This window comes from Juglans microcarpa x Juglans regia, chromosome 4D (assembly GCF_004785595.1).
Source record: "Juglans microcarpa x Juglans regia isolate MS1-56 chromosome 4D, Jm3101_v1.0, whole genome shotgun sequence".
Classification (NCBI taxonomy): Eukaryota; Viridiplantae; Streptophyta; class Magnoliopsida; order Fagales; family Juglandaceae; genus Juglans; species Juglans microcarpa x Juglans regia.
In genome coordinates this window covers 13,406,542-13,420,691 of record NC_054600.1, presented here as the reverse complement: position 1 = coordinate 13,420,691, position 14,150 = coordinate 13,406,542, and positions in this window count along the sequence as shown.

Below are 14,150 nucleotides of genomic sequence, written 5' to 3'. Positions count from 1 at the left end.
TCTTATTTTTAACTGGAGAATATATACCCCACGTTTTTTTTTTTTTTGAAAAATATATATCCCACGTTAAAAGAGAAAGAGTTGGTTTTTGTTTTGTTTTTGAAAAATGATATTATCGCCTGAGTTTATTTCTTTAATTGATCGTTTATATAATTTATTTTATTTTTTAATATTTTTTTATTTAATAGTTAAATAAGTAACTATTACTATATTGATTTTTTTATATTTTAAAAATGTCTAAACATGTTTAAAAAAATATTTAAAATAAAAAGCAAAAAAAAAAATAATAATTTGCACTAGAGACACACTAAGAAAGCAAATTTGAATGGCATAGTAGCACTATCCTTTATTTTTTGAGGTAAGAAAAAGAAAGAGCCGGCTTAAATTAAGTAGGTGTGAAAGTGATTTATAAATATATAAGAGTATTATGCTCATATATAATATAAAAAATGTAAATTATTTAAAGAATCATTCATAGAATAAGTTCCATGCGATTATATAAAAGAACACATAAAATACAAATTGCTACAGTAATCCGTTACATGTAGCGGATACTGTTTATCATTCAAACAATTTTTTTATTATTTATACTTTATTTACTCCCTCATTTCCTTTTACTTTTACATTTCAATACAACTTCTTTTTATTGTTCATCATTTAAAATACCTCTCTTTTATTTTTTTCTAAAAAAAAATCTTGGAAATATTATTTATCCAATTTTTTCATATTTGGATTTTATTTTTAATTTTTATTTGGTCTATATATTTTTATTTTGTATGTATAGGACTAATTATTTAATTGTATACAATAATGTATTTCAAATAATATATATATATATATATGGATATTACAAATTTATTGGTAGAAATGAAATGTTTAAAAAGAATAAAAAATATTATTTAAATGATATGAAGAAAAAATAGATAAACTGATGTATGATATATTGTAAAAGTCAGTATGTAAAATAGAAAAAATGAAGTTTGGTTATGTATTTTAAATGATAAGATAAAGGAACCATTGTGAATGCTCTTAATGGATAAGATTTATTTTAGATCTACTTTAAAATAAAAATAATTTTATAATCTAATAAATCACATCAAGCCAAATCAGTTTATGATATTATTTTTGCGTAATCTTTTTGTAATTAGAGTATTTTTCTTTATTTTATAATTCAACGCGTAATATCTAGTCACATTATTTTGTGAAATAATATTTTATAAAGAGAAATATTTTAGCCAGAAACAGATTAGATAAAAGTAATCATACAAATTGATGTGATTCGTCAAATTGTAAAGTTACTTTAAGACTATAACTACAATCGAAATAAGTGGAATCAAATTTGAATAAGAATACTTAGCTATATTAGCATGTTTACTTGTTCAAGTTCGACTTGAAACCTCAACTACATTTATTCAAATTTAACTCGCGCTCGAGTAAAAATAAATGCTGAGTCAAGCTCTAACTCCATTTAAAAAAAAAAAAAAGTGATTAATTTTTTTTTTTTTTTTATAAATGTAAAAGATTTGAGACTTTACAATAAATAATAACTATTTAATTATTTAACCGTATAGTTTTGAATAAATAAGTAATACATAATATAAATGAAATAAATTAAACCACTCAATATGTGTATATATATCTAACTCTGTTAAGTCATAAGTTCTAGTTCCATAATAAATCATTATGCAATAGAAATTATGAATATATTATATATATTATATTTACAAGTGTCTGATACCAATTATTAGGAATTGCTTATAAAGATAATAGAAATTAATGAACATAAGGAGGTTAATTCACATGGGTAGGAGCGGAAGAGATGAAATGAAGGTACAAGATTACAAGGAGAGAATTATTTCTGGAATGATGGAGAAGGGAAGAGCATAGAATGATATTTTTTTGAATGTCTTTCTTCATTTACAAATTCTACTTTTATAGACACTTAAATAGTAACTATCTATAGTAATATGATAATAGACGCCAAAAATTCTATCTTCATGCATCAGCAAGGAAAATGTTGGAGCCTTTTTGTCTAGGTGGATGGAATAGTAAAAGTTGACGTTGTCAAAAGTGATATAATCTTTTGCCGAAAGTAATTTGTTTTGGAGCATCAACTGAAATAGTTTTAATTTGTCTTGGAGCATCGGCTGAAATAATTTTAATTTTTCCTGGGGCTTCAGCTGGTTGAAATAATCTTCTACTGAATTAATTTGTCGAGTCTATCTGGATAACTTTATGACATATTTCAAGGATTATAATCTAAAAAATTCAAATCAAATAGATCTTGTGAATGTTGAATTGATTGAGCTAGTGGAAAAGAAGAGGCCCGGGAAGGAGAGGCATGTTGAGTTGGATATAATCTGACTTGTTGGGATGGAGAAGCCTATTGTGCTGGGGATAATCTAACCTGAAACTGACCTAATGATGGATCCTCCTCATCATCACTGTCTGAGACCTGCGACATTGTCTTAACTAACTTTTTTAATTCATTCTTGTTAGTAATAGATGCTAATTGTGCTTAGAATTTACTCTTCTAAAGTAAGAGTTTTGGAGCTTTAGTAATTTGGGAGAACATCTTCATAACATGGTCATAATTATATTTTTTCTACCATTTGATGGAAACATGTCGAGCCAAAAATTTAATGTTGGTAAAAGAAGGATGGAAACTGATGATGTATTCACATTTCATAATCCAACTTAATTTTATTTTTAGAAAGAATAAAAGAAGAGAATGACGATTTTTTAAGGTGAGAGTGTAATCATTTAGAGATGAGAAAATCTTAAAACTATCTTTAAAAGGAATGGATAGAAGAGCAGGTTAGGTCTATAATGTTCCCACTATAGCAAAAACCATTGTGGGAGTGTGGCTATTTATTGTAATTTGTTGAAATGCAGTAAGCAAGAATGACGTAAATTTTTGTTTTGTTTGAAAAAAGTCTTGTTCAATTATTGCTGATAATTATAATAGTTAAAGTATGGAAGATCGTAAGGTTGAGAGAACTTCCTTAAAAAATAGGAAGTTTTTCCCTATTGTTCAAGAGTAATAATTTGTTTAATAGTAACCTTATGGAAGACAATAATGGGTGTGCAGGAGGAGAGAGTTAAGCCTATGAACGGTAAGGAATTTCAAAAGTAATAATCAAATCGGTATCTATTAATATACATTCATAAAAATATTAGGTCTTCTTAATATCCCGAGAAACATAGTGCCAATATAATAATAAAATAAATCAAGTAATTGTTGAGATTCTTTCAAATGTTGAAATTCAAACTCAATAGAGAGAACTGGATGCCAATGTGGTTTAATAATGGTTGAAGAAGTTGAAGTTTGTGAGAGTAGTGGAAGACTAATAATCTAAGAGGGATTAGAGGAGTAAGAAGAGAGAATGACTTTTGAATACGTTGGTAATTTTTTAGAGGATAATGGAAAAAAATAGTTATATGATGACCTATTTGATGGAGGTAATGTCCTCAATACCGTATAAGGTTTTAGAGTTTTAGAAGGACATGGTGAAAGATATGGAGGAGATGGTGGCCTAGCATATAAGGATTTAGACTTTATTCTGAATTTTGATGATATGATTTTTCCTATAAAAATTCTCGAGAGAGAAATCAGGAAGAAAATTTTTTCTTTAATATGTTCAATATTAAAATAAAAAATACTTAATATAGCTTGTCATTTAGGAAATATTTTTTTAATAGCCAAGTTTCTTACATGTTTAACCAAAACTTCTTTGGCTAACTTACAATCAATTCTAAATAAAAATTTTTGATTTAACAAATTATCTTAAACTTTCAAAATACATAATATAATTGCTAAAATCTCTTTTTTAATTGCTAAAATCTCTTTTTTAATAGCATCATAATTCTTTTGAGTATTATTCCAACATCCTGAATATAAGTGAATAATCTGTTCAAAGTTAGATGATAATTGTTGCTTTAATATTCTTCCATAATTGAGGTCAGAAGTATCTATCTCCACAATTTTAAAAGTATATGGACAATGAAGTCCTAAACATGGTGATTTTGTTTAACACGAGATTTAGGCCTCGGATGAGTTGAGATGAGATATTTCGTTGAAAATTGAATAAAATATTGTTATAATATTATTTTTATTTTGATATTTGAAAAAATTAAATTGTTTATTATATTTTGTATGGGAGTTTGAAAATGTTGTAATGATTATATGAGATGAGATAGTTTAGTTTTGTGTAACCCAACTAGCCCTTAATTTATTTTATAATACTTGTATGATTTTCTGTTCAAAGAGGTGGATTTTTCTATAATCTCTTAAATAATGGTTTACATAATAGTCTAAGAGATTGATAAAAATATGTTACATAATTAATGCTTCCAAAAAACCTTTATAATTGTTGTTCATCTTTGATTTCATTAGGAAATTTATTAGCAAACTCTATTACTCTATTAAAAGGTGTGATAGTTCCTTGATAAATATCATTTCAAAAAATCTAAACTTATTTGAATAGTTATATCTTTGGTGATGAAACAAATAATCCATTTTGTTTAATAATTTGGATAAAAATACTTAAATGTTTTAAATGCTATTTAATAGATAAAGAGAAAATTAACACATCATTTATAGAAACTATAGAAAATGAGTGAAAGAGGTAAATATTTCATTCATAATATTTTGAAATTTACTGGTTGTATTTTTTATCCAAATGGCATGACATTCCATTCAAAATGTCTAAATGAGATTGTAAAAGTAGTTTTATAACAATTTTTTTTTTCTGTAATATGAATTTTTCAAAAATCAATTTTCATATCAAAGTTTGAGAATGTGACGCCCCCAACCTCTGCTTGGGATGGAATGGAGAATTAAAGCGTCGCTTTCGGGACATGCAACACAAAGTTACACACCCCCGTACATAATAGTTAATATGCAATGCAATCCTAGTATGCAATAATCGCAGCGGAAATAAAATGTTTAAGTATAAAATATGTCAGAATAACTAAAAACATACCAACTTCATTATAAATCATTAAGTTCAAAATACCAACGTAGCATAGACTTAGTATAACTAAGAGTTAAAGTCAAATCATTCTCTTCATGCGATCTAAAGCATTAAAGACTTGGGCTATAAACATCAGGATTAAATCTAGTTTCCTCTCAAGGTCTGGCTCATCCTCAATTAGTTGGATCCAATGCTCTATTTAGTTCGATCTCCTAAACACCTAGCATAACTTCTATATTCCAAGTAGTGGTCCCACAAGGGGTAAAATTTACTCGAAATTTCAGTAAGTTAAACAATTAACGTGCACAAAGATAAATTAGGTATGAAGAATGATAAATATGTAATGCATAAAATGCAGAAAGAAAATCAGTATGCATGTCTCCCATCCAGATTCCTCAACATTTTAGAAAAATAGACACACATGTTTTCCTTCAATAAACATTTTTGCCATCATTTTTTAAAACATAACTTTAACTTTCATCATTAACCTTCATTATTATTAGCAATTCGTAATTATAACGTGTGGTAACGTCACAGTTTCCCACATGCACTGTGAGTACCTGTCGATGATCGTAATACAACTTATATTGAAACTGCGTTGTCTATAGAATCGTTCTCAATGCATTGGTACAATATAACATAATATCATAACATCATAACGTGTACACTCACTACTATTAGGTGTTATAATATATTGATTTCGGTTCGGCGTTCTTTAAAAAGAACTGATTCGAAACATGTTGACTGTTATTTGTTAACTCAGGGGTTATCACTCCATTATTAAATACTTCAAAACGGACATAGGAGTTCCACAAGGATAATTTCTCATTCTAGCATTTGAGGTCGTGACAAAAATAATTTTTATGTTATGCTTGAAAAATATATTTCATGACATGTGCATATATGTAGTAAGTTTTCATGTGAAAATAACATTTACATGTAATATGCTAAAAATGGTGAAAAATATCACATTTCATGTAATTATGCACTCAATGTATCATATAAAATGATATTTTATGCTCAAAATGATAATTGAAATATGAATGAAATATTTATCAATAATTCATAAATAATTTATCAAGATGTAAGTTAGAGGCCAACTTACAAACTTCCAGAGTAATTTGAAAATAACGTTGTAGCTATGTAAATCAAGTGCGTATTAAGTTAGGATTAATACTTTTATGGATAATTTTTATAAACAAAGGCTTCAAAAATTGGTTATTTACAAAAATACTTGATGAGTGTACGAAAGTGGACTCGAAATACCTTATTATTGGACTAAACTACTAAAACGTGAATAGAAATTCTTTGAATTAATTTATATTTTTGGATTTAGTTTCTATTTATTTTGTGATGTTTCTAAGTACATTTTTATATTTAATTTTAAAGTCTAGAAAAGAGGAGAGACCTGAGCCCACTCAAATGAGAGCCCATAGCCTACTAAAGCCCAATTCAGAAAGGAAGTTGAATAGGTGATGTGCTAAAATTTGAAAGGTTGACTGTTGGGAAGTTCTAGACTATTTCAAGTTTTATGATTTAAACGATTTGATCTCCAGAAATCTTAAAGAAAAGAGAAAATAATAACACTTTTCAAAAAGAGGATATTAGGTTGGTGAGGTATGGGTAAATTCAAATATACTGAATTTTATGAAAGTTGGTAGGTGGGAAACGTGTGCATAGCATTTAAGGTGGATAAAATCAAGGAGGATCACTTTCAACATTGGATGAACTTTTGAAAAATTAGATGTGGATTGGTGAGGATAATAGTGATTGTCAAATTCTAATTAAATTCAATGTGTGGTTGGGACTATAACACATGAATAACATAAGTAAATTCAAAATTCAAAAGATGACCAAGACTTCCAACGTACAAGGGACTCTTTAACCATTTGAAGGTACGTGCACAAGGAGTTAGATTATTCTGGATTTTTCTTTGGCTGTTCTTTTGGAGAGTTTTTATTGTTCTTGCTCAAATGGATAGTTAAATTCTCAAGTAGGGTTAAGGATGAACTTGCACATAGATGTTATTTTTAATTTATTTTTAATTTATGTATTTGGTTTTCAATTACTAAAACTCTTTTATTTTTTCATTCTCAATTCATTATTGATGTTTTCTTTTCTGAATAATCATAGAATTTATTCTGTTTATGAATTCAATCATACTTTTTCTATTGAATGGATTAGCTCTTTGATTATGTTTGGATCAATTATTTATCTATATTGATTTAATTCTTTACTGCAATATCACTCCCTGAATATATTGTCGTCGTTGAAATTTCTCAATAGTGATAATAATTTATGTATTTTAAAAGTGATAAATGATTTTTCAAAGGGTTACATTTGGTTTAATTTAAGTTTATAAATCTATACCTTCCGATTAGAAATTATGGGAATTGAGTTCCCAATTGAGTTATTCAATGAATGAAGAATAATTAAAATATTGGATTTGTGCAAGGGATTCCCGATGTTTTACTGTTTGTCAAATCTGAGTACTTTTTTCGTTAGCCACTTTACTTCAGTTTAATTTGCATTTAAAATTAATCTTTGTTCTTCATTAATTATTTAATATTTTTTTAGTTTCTTTGTTCTTTCTGCTATTCTTTTAATTTGTTTGTCTGTGAAATTTACATCACAAAATTGTGCTATGACTACCGCGTTATTCTTTGGGTGTAATCAATACCCTTATACTTTCAAAAATTGTCATTTAGACCCTAAATTTTCACTAATTATAAACGAATTTCAAATTTAACTAAATTCCATGAGTTTTATATTTTTTGTATTCTAAAACTATCTATTCCATTGGATTTTCAAAAATCAAAGTGGAACTTACCCAAACAGTCCCAACCCATGGCATGCAACCTAGTTGATACCTAATTATATGTTCAACTATTGATCTCTATGAATACATGCATATGAGATTTTATTTAATCATAAATGATCACTAACATCTTTAATGAAATAATGAAGGCTAATTTTTGGATAGTCAAGTTCATCCGAACACTTAATCATGTCTAAGAAATCCTTAATTACCAATTTGTTTAAAACCGATACATGCTTGATGATCAAAACAAGATAGATTCAGAACCTACGATGTCATACTTCTAATCACAATTTAAACCTTACATAATCATATTAAGACAATTATAAATTATATCAAATCATGCTTAGCTAAATTCTAAATTAAAATCATTTAATCATTCAAATCATCTCTTGATTGACTCGGTTTTGAACTAAGCATGATAACATTATCAAAACTCAACCAGATTTCGTACCAACACTTGGAAACAAAACTTGACATGCTAACTTAGATAAAAATCAAGACAGTTTACAAATTTCATGACTTTCCAAGTGCTCAAGACAACTTTACACAAGAACACTCAAGAACTCACCAAGAATTCAATCGGTTTCACTCTTTTGATCTCTAAGAGGGAGAAGTGCTCTCAAGGCTCAAGAGGAACCTTGGAGCTGAGATGTGGAGGATATGAGGAGGTGGGGGAGGTATTTATAAGGTTTAAGTGGGGTGGAGACGTTGGCCTTGGTGCAAGGTGGTTTTAGGAGACTATTCTCTCTGCACAATGTGACATAAGCCCATGGAAGCAATTTGGAAAATTTTCATTACCTTGGTGAAAGGTGATTAGGTGAAGTGGAAGATGCACAAGTCTGGAAATTTTCAAATTGCTTCCATGGGCTTATGTCACCTTGTGTAGGGAGAATAATATCCTAAAATCACTAAATTTCTCTCTTCACTGTAGCTACATTGGTCCTATAAAGGTGTTCAGGTCATTGGGCATCATTTGGGTGGCAGAAAATCCCTCAAACCACCCTTGCAAACTGGCGAATTCAGGTGGTTTTATTTGGCAGATTGTGGACTTCAGTTTTGGATGTTTTGGGTGGGAAAAAACTGAGTCAATTTCTTCATGATGGTCATGGGACCTCTTGGGGATGGTGAAGGTGGGGGTGGTGGCTCAACCATGGAAGATGGTTGGTTAAATTCAAACGCAATCGATTCCTACACAAATTAGACTAAAGTGCACTCGGTTTGGTCATTTGAGTTGGTTTGTGTAACTAATTTCGTCCAAGGCTGAATTTGGGTTTGGAGGTATCCCATGAGGTATTTAAGGATCATATTACCCTTGGAGACAAACCACAAAAATGTTGGGCCTAAGGGCAAAACAATCCAAGCATACAAAGGACAATACACAAAACCAATTGAGGTAATGTTTAGGTTTGATATGTCATTTTCCTTAATGACATGTGGGGAGGTTTAGCTAGGGTATTAGCAAGATCTAATGATGATGTAATGAAGTAATAATTCAAGAAAATTTGAATTAAAATGTTTAAGAAAAAATTAAACAAAATTAAGTTTCAAAGTATTGCTTAAAGTTCACTAACCTCAAGTATGATGGTTAATGGTCTTGGCTAATTTTCAAAACTTAATTTGGATACATAGGATATGATTTGGAATTAAGAAAATCAATGGTATGGTGTATTGGACTTTTAGTGTTGAATGGTGAAATAAACCTAAACATAACTTTGGGTCTTGTGGGTTTTAAAAAGAGCCAAGTGTGTGGGTTCATGCTTATGGGCCATTGGGTTTGAAAAGAGAAAGGTCTCATTTCCATATTTTTAGGGTTGAAAAGAAATCTCGAGATCCACTAAGATGAGCTTGAAAATGTTTGATTTGGCCTAATTGGGGCATGGGTCCATTCTACACCAAGTTTGGCCCAAAGGCCTTATGCATTCCTTAAGCTAAGCTTAAGGCTAGCTACCAAGTCTTGAATTCTCTATGGACTTGGTTCAAGACTTCTTAGGTTGGGTCCATGAATGCTCTAATGTCCTAAAAGTCTTACCAAAATCATTAATGGACTTGCTTCTCTAATCTTTAACTTAATGGTACTTAGTGTCAAGCTTAAGGCTAACCTAACTATCAACCTTAATGTAAATAATAACCCAAAAATTAAAAACCTAATCTAAAGTATTTAAGGGTTAATCTTAATGGTTAATTCAACGGAGTGTTACAGAGAATACGGTAGCATTATAAAGACGAGATAATAGATCTTTCTTATTAGGAATTGGATATCAAATCAATTGTAATATCTTATTTAATGATTTATAATTAATGACTAATCTAGAAACTCATTTTTCTAATTCTGCCTGTTTTTTCATATAAATGCAGCATAATTCCATGATGATTTTCTCTTTCTTCAAATTGCATATCTAAAGAAGTTGGTCGTAAATATCAAATTCGAGTAATAGAAACATGATGTATAGAATCTCTAGCAAAATATTCATTAATATAATCTACTTTAATTTTATTAACCTGAAGATTCAATCCTTTAAACTGACTTTTAATATTACTAACTTTAGGTTAAGATAATGAAGTAGGTGAATCTGTTTTACTTAACACATTAACATGTGGCTATTTATGTGAAGTGGAAGCATTATTAGTAATATTTAATTTGTCTAATTTATTTGAGAGAAAAGTTAAGGAATGAACAAGAGATGCAATTGGAAAAAGTACAAAGTTTAAGAGAACCTTTTCCATCATCTTTGGCATGAACTTTTGTCCACCAAATCCAGGTTCTATAGTCATTACCATGACCATTTCCACAGGAGGAAAAACAACATATTCATTTTAGAATCCTCTACAGAAGTATTATGCTGCTACTCAATTGTACACACAGTAAGGTCATCTTAGTAAGGTTGCATGTCATCATAATTAACTAATTCAATACAAATCAAACTCAAACTAAACAATCTGATAACATGAGAATCAGTGAAAATTATACCAGAGGATAAACTTCCTTAATGGATGTCCCAGGCTTAATGCCACCCCAAGCCTCATGCCCTTTGATTTAATATTTTGGACTAGTTCTTGTCAATTTTCTGCAAGAAGCACCATAAGATTACTTTGCTTCAGAAGAAATATATATTTGTATGGAACAACACAAGTAATACAAAAGTATAAAAAAAAAAACACTCCTGAATGTTCGATTGCGTCATTGACCAATCGATGGTAATTGATCCAAAAATATACAAACAAGTTTTGTACTACTGTAGCACAAGTAGAGTCCTTGCATCCGAGTGATACCCGGGAGGTCGATAAGGTATTAATTTTGTTTTTCCTTTAGGTTTTTTATATGCTTGGACTTATTTATATACTAACTTTATGACTTTGTTCATTTAAGATTAAGAAGAAAAAAATAATGTACAAAGAAACTGAGAAGATAACTTTTACTATGGAGCATTGCTAGTGTCTTTTTAGACACCAACCAAAATGGTAACAACATCAGTTAATATTGTCAACAAGGAGGAAACTACCTGGAAGACGTCCAGACAGTGTTAGCTTAACTCCAAATGAAGACAATATTTTGGATGATAATGTGGAGATTATCCTTGAAAGACCTCCAGGCAAGAAGGCCGAGAAAGAAAAGGAAAGAAAAAGGAAGTCTAGAGATGATATAGATGCTGAATTTAACCATACCTTAGCTCGCATGAGTGCTGATAGAAATACATTCATAGTGGAGAAAAGAGAATTTTACAGTAAGCAAGAACAGGATAGAGATAAACATCTTGCACTTGAGAAGAAGAAGTTCGAAATTAATATAATGAAATTAGATCTTGATGGGATGAAACCAAAGCAATAAGTTTATTTCCAACATCTTCAGTATGAAATTTTAGATAGTTTAATGAGTAAGTCTGCAATCACATCACCATTTGAGGACCCATTCACACCTTTTGGAGGTGTGTAAGTATTTGTCTAACCTATTTCGATGTTGTAATTAACAGTAGTATATGTTTAACATATACTTTGTCTGATTTTAATGGTCGTCCAGCCACATGTGGGCAACAACTTTGTAATTGGACATTATTTTTATTTTTTGTAATGGGCAGTAACATTAGTGATAGATTGACTTTTGGAGGTGTATATATATTTTGTGATGGGCTGACTTTTGGAGGTGTGTCTATTTTTGTGATGGGCTGAAATGTGTTGAACATTAGTGATGACTTGTGTTTGTTTTTCTCAATGGTGTTTTAGTTGAGGTGAAAATGTAATAGACATGTATTTTTTTCAATGGTGTTGTATTAAATATTTAGAATGTATTTGCTGCACTCTAGGACCCATCTACATTTTGCATATGGTTAATAGAACAAAAAAAATTGAAAAAAATATTATTAAATTTATAATATTTTATTATTATTTTGATTAATAGATGGATAATCCAATGTGAGAATAAGTTTTGAGTAGAATAACCATATGCAAAATTATGTCATATTATGCAAATTTTATATTTGCATTTGCATAATCTAATACTAATGCTCTTAATAGATATTTTGAGATATACTAAGATACATTTCACATCCAAACGAACCCTTAATGGTCATATTAAAATTTTGGGTTCATATATGAGATTTCGAGATTTATATTATTCGTTAGGAAAATCATGAGAATACAAGCTTAATTATTTAAAGGATACAACTTAAAGAGAATACGTGCTTCCTTCGTGAATGTAAATATGTGGTTTGATTTGTTGTTATATCAGTGTGGGATAAATTGTGACCAATCTAAATTAGTGAATTCATATTCATGTTGAATGTGTTGATGTAATACCCTGTTTGTATGTGTGGCAAAGTATTTTATTGATTATAATCAATCTCTTTTTTGTATTGTAAAGGTTTCCAACAATGATTGAATGGTTGAAGAACTAAAGATTGAAATTACCTTTGCATTGGAAGAAAAAATTAGAGAAATTATATGAAATATGCTAAGTAAGCAGGGTTCGGTGTGATGAGAAGAAATTTTTAGACCTGGATATGATAGGAGTTTAAGGTACTTCACTCTCACGTGTTTGTCAAGATACATCAAATCAATGTCATAAAAAATTCTTAAGCCAAGATCAATTGAGGGTACACACTTTTCACCTTTGTGCTTGATCACACACATACATTGAATCCCGAAAAAGCACGATTTTTTAGATGCAACAAGAGTATGAATGCAACTACAAAAATACAACTTGAAGTGAGAGATATATGGGTGGCTAAAAGGTTTACATTTCTTGTAGTTGATGCAAGGGATTATGAGATCCTAATATTTGGAGAAAATAATTGTCGAAATTATATTGATAAGGTAAGACAGCTTTCGCTTGGTGAATAACGTGCTAAAACTCTATGAAAGCATTTTAGGCACAATAGAAAAATTAATATTTCCACTATTTTATGGATATGGATGACGAGTGCACATTTAAAAATTTTTTTTGGACAAATGCACGAAGTAAGACTACCTATGAATATTTTGGAGACATGATAACTTTTGACACTACCTACTTGACCAATACATATAAGATACCGATTGCACCTTTTGTAGGAGTGAATCACCAGTGTTAGTCTATTCTTTTTTTATGTGGCTTAATATAATTGAAATACGTGAACACATTCATTTTGTTATTTCATTTTTGGCTGAATATTATGGATGGGGTCAAGGTGTGTGATGGGTTCATTAAAAGTCTGATTTTTTGGTAACGTACATTGATGTTGATTGGGCTATTACTTACAATTGTAAATTGTTTAAAATTAATGGCATATTATGTAGACATTCGTTGTGTGTACTAATAATGTTTGACAAGAGCTACTCGCCCTCAAAATATATTGTTGATTGGTGGAGGAAAGACATTAAGCGAATATATACTCTTGTGAATAGTAGTTACGAAAGATCCTGGGTCCAATCTTCGAGTTACGAGATATGATAGGCTTACCGAGTCATTTAGCGAGATAGTAGTAGTTGCATAAGAGACTGATGATGATGAAGCGAGACTTATGGGTCAATTAGGAAGGTTAGAAATAAACTTTATTCATACTAGTGGTACACATGACATGGCACTATGAGGATCGAGCCGAAGCAAGAGAAAAGACTTCTTCCAATGGGCAAGGTACTATGAAAGATGAGATAACGAGTCAGACAAAGTGCAACTAATTCAAAGTAGAGCGAGCAACATTATGTAGAAATCCTAGTTGACACATCCCAACACCGGGTCATAAAGAACATCTCACTATGTGACTTGTGAGCAAGAATTGTGCTGATCGTACTTGGGCGAGCATGAATAGTCAAAAAAGTTAGTAGTTTTGGAAAAGGACAGTCCACAATAAAGGGTGAGTAACAATCAAAAGATGAATACC